The following is an 11,248-nucleotide window of genomic DNA, read 5'->3' as shown; positions in this document are numbered from 1 at the left end:
TATATCTCTATCTAACCATTGGGAGTGGAGGATACCAGGAGGAGACAAAGAAAGGGTAGTGGATCCCCTTCTAAAGATCCCGAGGCGTTTACCACCAGAGCCAGGTGACCTTTTGGCTCTATATTTGTGAGTTCAAAATTTATAGTGTTTCTTGCTCTATCTCACATTTTATTACATATGTCTGCACTATGATTTGGTTGTTTATCATTTACAGGATATTGTAATTACGGTTCCATCTGCATATATCGTTTATACATTTGTACAGGTATTTCAGTGCTCCACTTATATTTTATTTCTTTATACACACACAGGCAGACAGTCACACACACACACACACACATACAGACACACACAGTCAGACAATCACACACACACACACACACACAGTCAGTTAATCACACATAGTTACCTCTGTTCATTATGGAGGAGTGGAAGAGTGGAGGCAGTGCAGCTCCTGGAGACTGGTTGTTGGGGAAGCAGAGACTCCTTCCTTCAGCTTGTCCCTCACCACAATATTTTTTTGTATTATTTTTATCAAGGCCGGCCATATGTGAGCTGTGTCGGCCGCACGCCGCCGCCTGCTCTCATGGCGCCCTGTGCGGCCGCACAGCTCACACACCCCTAAGCCCTGGAAACAAACAAGGGAGTAGCAACACTTGAGGGATGGAAGGCCAGAAGTTATTAACGGTAGTGATGCGTACGCCCAAAATGACGTAAGGTATAGCATAAGTGGGCGGAACGTTGCAAGAGTGACGCCAATGATGCAGGTATGACACAACAGGGGTTGCAGCTTCGACCGGGCCCGGCCCACCAGGGGGCCCAGCCGCCCTGCGACCCGGTATGTATGACAGTTTGCAAGCCTCTTCTCCTGGGGAGCCCGAGGCTGGCCCTGGTGTCACCGGGCGTGCTGGCAGGCGCGAGAGGGAGCATTCTCCCCTGAGCTCTCTCTGCCCAGCTCCCTCGTGCACACCGCACTGATGCCGGAGCCGGAATATGACATCATTCTGCCTCCGGCATCAGTAAGCTGAACAGGAGGATCTCAGTGCTCCCTCGCCGCCTGCAGGACCGGTCGACGGGCAGCCCCACTGGACCCCAGGGAATCCCCTCAGGACTCCCAAAGGTAGGGAGGCTGGGGGATTAAATGTAAATATATATATATTTATATATATATTTGTAGTCGGGGACATAAGCCGTAAGTATAAACATTACACCAGAATATGCAAAGTCGGTTGTGGTGTGCCGGAACCGACGTATGGGGTAGGCCTGTAATAAAAGAGGGCCCACCCAAGAATAGTTATAGAGGGTTGTGGTGGGAGGGATGAACCCAGCTATTCCAGTGATGAACTAGCGTGGGGCCTGAGCTTTTATAGCCGGGTAACCCCTCCCACAATTACAGGCTACGCCTTTCTATTTGTAGTCGGGGACATAAGCCGTAAGTATTACACCAGAATATGCAAAGTCAGTTGTGGTGTGCCGGAACCGACGTATGGGGTAGGCCTGTAATAAAAGAGGGCAAAAAGGTTGGAGTAAACAAATCACTTTATTATACACAGGTTACATAGCAAGACCTTTGAATGCTGATCTTAGTTCAATTTCTGGCTGTGGAATGTAAATGGCGTAGACCGCAGATTTCCACCGGCCTAATCTTTTAATTATGTGAGAGGGTACGTTATGACTAGAGGCTGCCGAAGCGGCTCCGATTCTGAAAGAGTGACCAGAAAACCCTGCGGGGTTGAGGCCGAGTCGGATGAACAGAGTTCTAACGTACTGAATGAACTTGGCAGTTGTTAAGGGTAAACCTTGTAATGCGAGTAGTGGGGTGTTTTGATTGAGACCTGTGAGAGTAGCCAAAAAGGTGTCAAATACTGCGACGGGGCACCACTGATTGCCGGTGGGATAATAGCAGATCTTGGTAGGTGGGCCTGTTTGATTAGGTTTTGTGTGACCTAAGGTGAGTACATAGTGATCTGTGTGTCTCTGAAGATTTGTGATGTTGAGGATCTGTGTCAGGGTACCTGAGGCCTCTACCTCTAAGGGAGGTAGAGACTTGGTGGTGTATCCGTCCAGGCGAGCTGTTTCCTCCGTTCCTCGCGGTTCATCCAGTCATTTAAACACCGGCCGCGAGGAATCCACGTCCTTTTCTAGCAGGACGCTCAATACGTGACGTCATGACGCTAGCACGAGCAATCTGTCACTCAAGTGTCCGATATCCAATCGGTACTTGTCAGAGGCGTGATTTCCATCCAGAGCCAGGGTATTTAAGCTTACTCCTTACTTCAGCTCATTGCCCTGTCGTGGTTCTAGCTTGTCTAGTCACTCAGTGCTCTGGTATTCTAGTTTGCTCTATTGGTTTTGACTCGGCTCGTTGTACTCCCCTGTTTCTCTGTAATCCCTTGACCCGGCTTGTCTCTCGCTTATCTGTCTTCTCGTTCCCTTGACCTCGGCTTGCCTCTGACTATTCTTTACTCTCGGTACGTTAGTCCGGCCATTCTAAGGCCCGGTATACGTACCTTTCCACTCTTTGTACTCTGCGTGTTGGATCCCTGTCCCGATCCTGACATTACGACAGGGCCAATGGATCCTGCAGGTACAAACAGTCAGCTTGGTTCTTCGGATCCCAGGTTTGACGCCATGGAACATAGGATGGATCAGATGGCTTTGGCACTACAGGCACTTTTGTCTCGTGCTAGTAATCCACCTGAGGAGACACGTACTCCTTCTATCTCTCCTGCAGTCTCAGGTCTAGAGGTAGCCACTGTAGGTGCTTCTTCCCGTATTACCCCACCAGTACGTTATGGCGGGTCACCGGAGAAGTGTCGTGGCTTTCTAAACCAGATTAGCATCCATTTCGAACTACAACCCCGCTCTTATCCTACAGATAGAGCAAAGGTTGGATTTATTATTACTCTGCTCATTGAAAAAGCTTTGAGATGGGCCAATCCTTTATGGGAGAATGATAATCCACTCGTCTATAATTATAATGCCTTTGTAGCTGCGTTTAGAAGAACTTTTGACCCTCCTGGCAGAAAGGTCAATGCAGCTAGATTAATGTTGCGCCTTAAACAGGACAATCGAACACTTGTGGATTATGCACTAGAGTTCAGATCCTTGGCGGCAGAAGTTAAGTGGAACGAACAGGCTTATATAGATGTGTTTCTGAATGGGTTATCAGATGTAATTCTTGACGAGGTCGCTACTAGAGAACTCCCTGAAAATTTGGAGGATTTAATTTCTTTTATATCTCGTATTGATGAACGCTTAAGAGAGAGGCAGAACACTCGAGATAGGACCCGTAGACCCTCCTTTAAACTAGCGCCTACCTTTCAAATCTCTGAGTTCGAAGACTTACGTATTCCTGAACCTATGCAGATAGGCAGTACTCATCTCACTGAAAGGGAGAGACAGTACAGGAGAAGGGAGGGTTTATGTATGTATTGTGGAGTCAGGGGTCATTTACGCCTTAATTGTCCCAATCGTTCGGGAAACGCTCGCACCTAAGTTCCTCTAGAGGACAGGTCTTGGGTGTTTCTACTTTGTCCTCTATTCACAACTACAAGGAGCTCAGGCTTGTGTTACCCGTTTCTTTAAAGTGGGAGAAGGGAGTAGTTAAGACTATGGCACTAATCGATTCTGGAGCTGCTGAGAGCTTTATAGATCAGGGTTTTGCTGCCAAGCATGCTATTCCATCCCAGTTAAAAGAGACACCTCTGGCTGTTGAGGCCATCGATGGTAGACCGTTACTTGAGCCTGTTATTTTTCATGAGACCATACCGATTAACTTGACTGTTGGCATCCTACATAAAGAGGATATATCCTTGATGCTCATTTCTTCTCCGTCTATTCCCATAGTTCTGGGGTACTCCTGGCTGAGGAGACACAACCCTATTATTAATTGGGAATCAGGGGAGATAGTTTCGTGGGGAGAGAATTGTCAAGAAAAATGCTTGCGGAAGGTCTTACCTCTTGGATTAACTAATACATCGAATACCTCTGACAATCCTACAGAGACACAAATTCCGCCTCAGTATTTAGATTTAAAGGCAGTATTTGACAAAAAGAAAGCCGATACCTTACCCCCACACAGGTCCTTTGATTGCAAAATTAACCTACTCCCTGGTACCATGCCTCCCAGAGGTCATGTATACCCATTATCTATAAAGGAGAACTCAGTCCTAGAGGAATATATTCACGAGAATTTAGACAAGGGATTCATCAGGAGGTCCTCCTCCCCTGCCGGGGCTGGATTTTTTTTTGTTAAAAAGAAAGATGGTTCTTTGAGACCTTGTATTGATTATCGAGGCTTGAATAAGATAACCATTAAAAATGCCTACCCGATTCCCTTGATCACCGAACTCTTCGATCGTTTGAAGGGCTCTACAATTTTCACCAAGTTAGACCTCAGAGGGGCATATAACTTGGTGAGAATCCAGCAGGGACATGAGTGGATGACGGCATTCAATACTCGATATGGCCACTATGAATATACTGTCATGCCTTTTGGGTTATGCAATGCGCCAGCAGTATTCCAAGATCTGATTAATGAGGTTCTTAGGGAATTTCAGCAAGAGTGCGTCATTGTATACCTAGATGATATACTCATTCATTCTAGTGACATTGAGATTCATCACAAACAAGTCAGGAGGGTTTTGCACAAGCTTCTCCAGCATGGCTTGTACTGCAAGTTGGAGAAATGTAGCTTTGATCAAACCCAGGTAACCTTTCTCGGCTATGTGATCTCTGGGGAGGGATTTAAGATGGATCCGGATAAGCTCCAATCCATTCTAGAGTGGCCTTTACCCACAGGTCTTAAAGCCATACAGAGATTTATTGGTTTTTCCAATTATTATAGGCGCTTTATTAAGGGCTATTCTTCCATTATTGCACCTATCACTAACATGACCAAACAGGGGGCTGACACTAAGAATTGGACTACTGAAGCCCTCCTTGCGTTCAAGACTCTCAAGGAGCTTTTCGCTTCCGCTCCAATTTTAGTTCACCCTGACACTTCTCTGCCATTTTTGCTCGAGGTAGACGCATCAGAGACTGGTTTAGGTGCTGTTCTATCTCAAAGGTTGGGTGTTGATAAACCATTACATCCATGTGGATTTTTCTCTAAAAAATTGACCGGTACTGAAAGCAGGTATGACATTGGTGACAGAGAATTACTAGCGGTTATCAAGGCTTTGAAAGAATGGAGACATTTATTGGAAGGTACATTACATCCTGTTACCATCCTGACAGACCACAAAAACTTGTCCTATATCGGAGAGGCCAAGCGTCTGTCCTCCAGGCAGGCTCGTTGGTCGTTGTTTCTTACCCATTTCAATTACGTTCTGACTTACAGACCTGGGTCAAAGAATTCTAAAGCCGATGCGCTATCTCGCCAATATGAACCCTCTGCTTCAGTTGAACCACTTTTGTCTTCCATTGTACCCAAATGCAATATTATTGCTAATACCAGTCTCAAAATTCATTCCCCGCTACTTGACCAGATCTTGAAGTCACAACATCTAGCTCCCGGAAACACTCCTGAGGGAAGAAACTTTGTTCCTCCTGAACTTCAACTGGAGCTCTTACAATGTTTTCATGAGAGTAAAATAGCTGGTCATCCTGGTATTCGCAAGACGTACTCTCTGATATCCAAGGATTTCTGGTGGCCTTCACTTCGTAAGGATATTGAGGAGTTCGTCGCAGCTTGTGAGACTTGTGCCAAGACTAAACTATCTCATGCATCCCCATGTGGTCTGTTACACCCCTTGGACATTCCTGAGAAACCTTGGTCCTGTTTGTCCATTGACTTTATCGTTGATTTGCCTGCTTCCAAAAGACAGACTGTTATTCTCACGGTGGTGGATAGATTTACCAAGATGGCCCATTTCGTGCCATTACCTAAACTTCCGACTTCTCCTGAATTGGCGGAGATTTTTGCGAGAGAAGTTTTTCGCCTACATGGGATTCCTTCAGAGATTGTTTCTGATAGAGGTTCTCAATTTGTCTCACGTTTCTGGAGATCCTTTTGTTCTCAAATGGGCATCAAATTGAACTTTTCCTCTGCCTATCACCCTCAGTCTAACGGAGCTGCTGAACGTACTAATCAAAAGATCGAACAGTATCTGCGTTGCTTTGTTTCCGAACACCAGGACGATTGGGTCGGTCTGATTCCTTGGGCGGAGTTCGCACACAATAACCTTGTTTGCGATTCAACTCGCTCTAGCCCTTTCTTCATGAACTATGGCTTTCATCCTTCGATTTTTCCTTCGGTTTCCTCTTCTCAGGGGATACCGTCGGTTGATGATCATGTCGCCAACCTGAAGAAATTATGGGATCAGACTCGACAAATTCTATTACATAGTTCCTCGCTGTTCAAGAAACACGCTGACAAACATAGAAGAGCGGCTCCTGTTTTTGTTCCTGGGGATAGGGTATGGTTGAGTACTAAGAATATTCGCCTAAAAGTTCCGTCCATGAAATTTGCTCCTCGTTACATAGGCCCTTACAGGGTTCTCACTCGGATCAATCCGGTTGCGTATCGCCTTGCTCTGCCACCTGCCTTACGCATTCCTAACTCTTTTCATGTCTCCTTGTTGAAACCCCTCATTTGCAACAAATTCTCCTCTAAGGTCTCCTCGCCTCGTCCTGTTCAGGTGGAGGGTCGGGAGGAGTACGAGGTCAGCTCCATCATTGACTCCAGAATTTCAAGGGGAAAATTGCAATATCTGGTCAACTGGAGGGGATATGGTCCTGAGGAGAGGAGTTGGGTACCTCAGGAGGACGTCCATGCTTCTCGCCTTCGCAGAGCATTTCACCTTCGCTTCCCATCTCGCCCCGGTTCATTCCGCCCGGTGGGCGTATCTGAGAGGGGGGGTACTGTCAGGGTACCTGAGGCCTCTACCTCTAAGGGAGGTAGAGACTTGGTGGTGTATCCGTCCAGGCGAGCTGTTTCCTCCGTTCCTCGCGGTTCATCCAGTCATTTAAACACCGGCCGCGAGGAATCCACGTCCTTTTCTAGCAGGACGCTCAATACGTGACGTCATGACGCTAGCACGAGCAATCTGTCACTCAAGTGTCCGATATCCAATCGGTACTTGTCAGAGGCGTGATTTCCATCCAGAGCCAGGGTATTTAAGCTTACTCCTTACTTCAGCTCATTGCCCTGTCGTGGTTCTAGCTTGTCTAGTCACTCAGTGCTCTGGTATTCTAGTTTGCTCTATTGGTTTTGACTCGGCTCGTTGTACTCCCCTGTTTCTCTGTAATCCCTTGACCCGGCTTGTCTCTCGCTTATCTGTCTTCTCGTTCCCTTGACCTCGGCTTGCCTCTGACTATTCTTTACTCTCGGTACGTTAGTCCGGCCATTCTAAGGCCCGGTATACGTACCTTTCCACTCTTTGTACTCTGCGTGTTGGATCCCTGTCCCGATCCTGACAATCTGCTGCTGTCCAAAAACACTATTGGTGGTGAACTCGTTTGGACGTAAAAACCCATAGAAAGCTAGGTAGGTCGCTGTCTTGATAACTAGGTTGGTATGGGTTTCAAAAGGATTGGAATCCAAAATATTGGAGAGTGCGCGAAACTTGGGGCCGTCTATCGGAAGTCTAGAAGAGGTAGTGGGTAAGTCTAATCTAAGTATACCTTTTAATATGTTTTTCACGGGATAGGAAGACATAAAAGGTTTAGAACTAGGGTAGGCACTGATGATGTGATGTTGTATACCCGAGAGGTATAGTTTAATGGTGTTCAATGATAATTTTAGGTTAAGGTGGCAGAAGGAAATAAATGCAATAATGGAATCTAAAGAGTGTGTGTCAGTTATCTGATGGTCTGTCGTGAATTTGGTGTATATGGTAAATGCTCGATTATATGCACGGGATGTGTTTGTGGATAGGGCTGCTCCGGCTAGGTATCTGCTGTGAGATAGCAGTCTTTCTAGTCCAGGATGAGGTCTTGGAATGGAGGGGTGCTGACCGGTCTGGAGTTGGCTGTGGGGTGTGTCCAGAAGAAAACCTGTAAGTCAAATCGAGACAATGCGTCAGCGGCTGTGTTGGTTTTTCCTGGAATGTGGATGCATGTGATGTGGAATTGTAGTGTCACTGCTAACCAAGTTAGCCTTCGGATTAATTTCATGATGGTGAGTGATGAGGATCTACCTTTGTTTATTATGTCACAGGCTGGCTTGTTGTCGGAAAAGCATTTTACCGCTTTCCCCCCGCCATAAGTGTCCCCATACTCTTGTGGCTGCCACAATTGGATAGATCTCGAATAGGGCTGATGTAGTGGGAAATGAGGGTAAACCTAGGGTTTCTGCTGGCCATGAATCACTAAACCAATCATTGTGATAGACTGCCGCGAACCCAGTGTGAGCTGCTGCATCGGTCCAGATGATGGGTGAGGAATCTGATAAAGGAGTGATGAACATGGCTATCCCGTTCCAATGAGTTAGGAACCGTAGCCACATCAGTAGATCTGCCCTAGCGTGAGTATCTAGTGATATCGTGCTGGAGTCCGTACTGAGTAACGGGAGAAGGCACAACAATCTTGAGATGAACGCCCGACCTTGAGGAATAATTTTCATGGCGAAGTTCAACGTGCCCAGTAAGGATTGTAGGTCTGACCTGGTACACGTGTCCTTTACCAGAAAATGTTGTACCACCTCAAAGATATGTTGCACCTTCTCCTGTGGAAGACTAGCCTGTAACAGTGTCTAGTTGAATACCCAAGAACGTCAGTTTTGTAGTAGGGCCTATTGTCTTTGCTTGAGATAGTGGTACCCCTTATGTTGTAAACAGGGCCAAGGTCTTCTGGAGACTAACTGGAGAGGATCGAGGTGATTCTATCATAAGGAAGTCGTCCAGATAGTGTAGAACTGCGGGACAGTGAGTGACATTGAGGAGTAGCCAACATAGAGTGTCGGCAAATATGTTGAATAATTTCGGGCTACTTTTTGCTCCAAAGGTGAGGCGGGTGGCAAAGTAATATTTGTTTTCCCATTTGATGCCGTGCACGTGCCACAGGGACGGGTGGATGGGTAGGAGCTTGAATGCGTTGGAAATATCGCTTTTTCCCAACCAGGCTCCCGCCCCTGCCCTGAGAATGGATTGGATGGCATCGTCTACTGTGGTATACTGCAGGGAAAACTCTTCCGAAGGTATTAATGAATTGATGCTGGGGGTTGCCAAAGAATGAGGAGCAGACAAGTCGTAAATAAGTCTTTTTTTATTGTTGAATTTCCCAGTGGCAATACCTATGGGGTTGGTACGCCAGCTGGCGAATGGAGGGTGAGCAAAGGGGCCTATGATAAACCCATTAGTCAGTTCGGTCATGAGTAGTGACTGTGTGGTGATTGGGTCAAGGATAGCTGACTGTAAGTTGGGACATTCTAGAACACCTGTGGGAAGTGTGACTAGACCCGTGTGGAAACCCTCGGTGAAGCCTTGAATAAGGAAGTCGACTAAGTGAGGGGAAGGGTGTGCCAGGAGGTAGAATGCCAGGTTATCGATGCTAACTTTGGTTAGTCATTGTTTGGGGTACAGACGATTGGGGCACATAGTTTTTGCATGTGCCCTGAAGCAAATTGAGCAGACGTGCAGCAGTCTGCAAGAGCTAAATCCACAACTTCCTGAATTGAAGTTGTTGCAGATCTGCGCTTTCCCAAGGTAAATTATGGGTCTGCCCAACTTGTCCTTCAATCCTCTGTGTTCTGCAGTGGCGGAACCGAAGGTAGCACGACTAGTGGTAGGAAGGCTAGGATCGACTGGGCACAAGTTGGTGGAGTGTGAGATAGACGCGCATAGGGCACAGCATGGGGGTTTTTGGGCAGCGAAATGGCGGCAGAAAAGTTATGTATCCAGGTTACTCCAGTTGGTATGAGTGTTGAATTGGGTTATGGATGCTGCCGCCTTGGCCGAAAAAGATTTGTGATAATCGTAGAAGGAAAAACCCCCATACTTGTGTCCTAGGTCCACCAACTTGTGCATGTACAAGTCCAATTCCTCCCTACGGTGAGGGGAGGTGGAACAGATTACGTCACGGTAGAGGCCGAAGGCAAGGACGAATTCTGGTATGGTGAGTTTCCGGTTGAGCCTGGGATCTCTGGCTTTTAGCACGACCGAAAGATCACCGTAGCAATAAGCCTTGTTCTCCACAACATCTTGTGATGCGATCAGCAGAGAAACAAGGTTTATGTCCTTGCCTTCCAGAATGTCTTTGCGTATAGTCAGGGGTACGAAATGTGCAGGCGTGATGATGTGGGTGGATGTGCTTGGTATTGGGTTTAAGGTAGTGTCATTACCGTGAGGGAGGAGAACCGAAGTGAGGATTGGTATGGGCGGAGTCACTGTCGCAGTCTGAGGGGTTTCCAGTTTAGCCAGCCTAGTGCTGATCGTGGTAATTGAGGCCAAGAGAGAAGACATCAGACCCTTGATCTCGTTATAGTTTTCCGAATGCAGAACTACTCCTGGTTGTGGAGTACACGTATTAGATATGTAAAGTTTGTATAGTTCTGCTTTGCGGGCTGTAGCTGGAAACGGGACCCCCATGCAACGTAATTCGGCCGCGAGCTTGGGGATGGTCCATGACCGGAGAGCGTACGGGCTGGCTGGTTCTAGGTTCTCGGTGGGTGTGCTTGGGCCAGCCGGAGTGGCGGGTCTGGTTGGGGTTTCAGGTATGGCCAGTTCTTCTTCTTGGTCATGGGATTGAGACATACTAAAAACGAAAACAGGGTAAGAGACGGAGTTTGATTATGAGCGAAGTTGCCTGAGTCAACTGGTGCTAGCTATGCCAATCCGGCGAAACATTATCTATTCTATGAGGAAGGTGAGGCCCTACTAATGCCAAGTGGCAAGAGAGGCTCTATCTATGCAGAGGGCCGGTTGGACGGGGACCACATTAATGAAGTGGCGGGAACGTAGGCCTCTCGGTGATTGTAACAAGAAAAATAGGTTGGCTGTGAATGGTGAGCCGACCTGCGATTGACGGTATGCTTGTTAATTTCGCCGGGTGGTCGGTTAATGGCCAGCGTTGGAGGGTAAGTGCCCGGGTGGAAAGTATGGTGAATGCGGTACCGAGCGGTAAGGTAAGTATACTATTTATTAGTGAACAGGTGTGTGCAGTATGAATGGACGCCAGGCGTCTGGCTGAGAGTGGTGTGGATGAGACTCACGGTTCTGGAACCTGGAGCAGGTAAGTATATGTCCGGGTACTGCTACCGCCGAGGGTATGGCTGAGGAGGGTGGGAGTTCGCCGGGGACCGCGG

The 11,248-nt window shown here is 47.4% G+C and overlaps 1 pseudogene; it reads right to left on the bottom strand.

Annotated features, from left to right (window-relative positions):
- Positions 1 to 8,158: 8,158 nt before the first annotated feature.
- Positions 8,159 to 9,317, bottom strand: LOC134569243 (uncharacterized; annotated as a pseudogene).
- Between the last annotated feature and the right edge of the window lie 1,931 nt (positions 9,318 to 11,248).

The sequence above is a fragment of the Pelobates fuscus genome, chromosome 7 (genome assembly GCF_036172605.1).
Source record: "Pelobates fuscus isolate aPelFus1 chromosome 7, aPelFus1.pri, whole genome shotgun sequence".
NCBI classification, from domain to species: domain Eukaryota; kingdom Metazoa; phylum Chordata; class Amphibia; order Anura; family Pelobatidae; genus Pelobates; species Pelobates fuscus.
The sequence above is the reverse complement of the archived record's forward strand: the minus strand, read 5'-3'. Positions and strand labels throughout refer to the sequence as shown.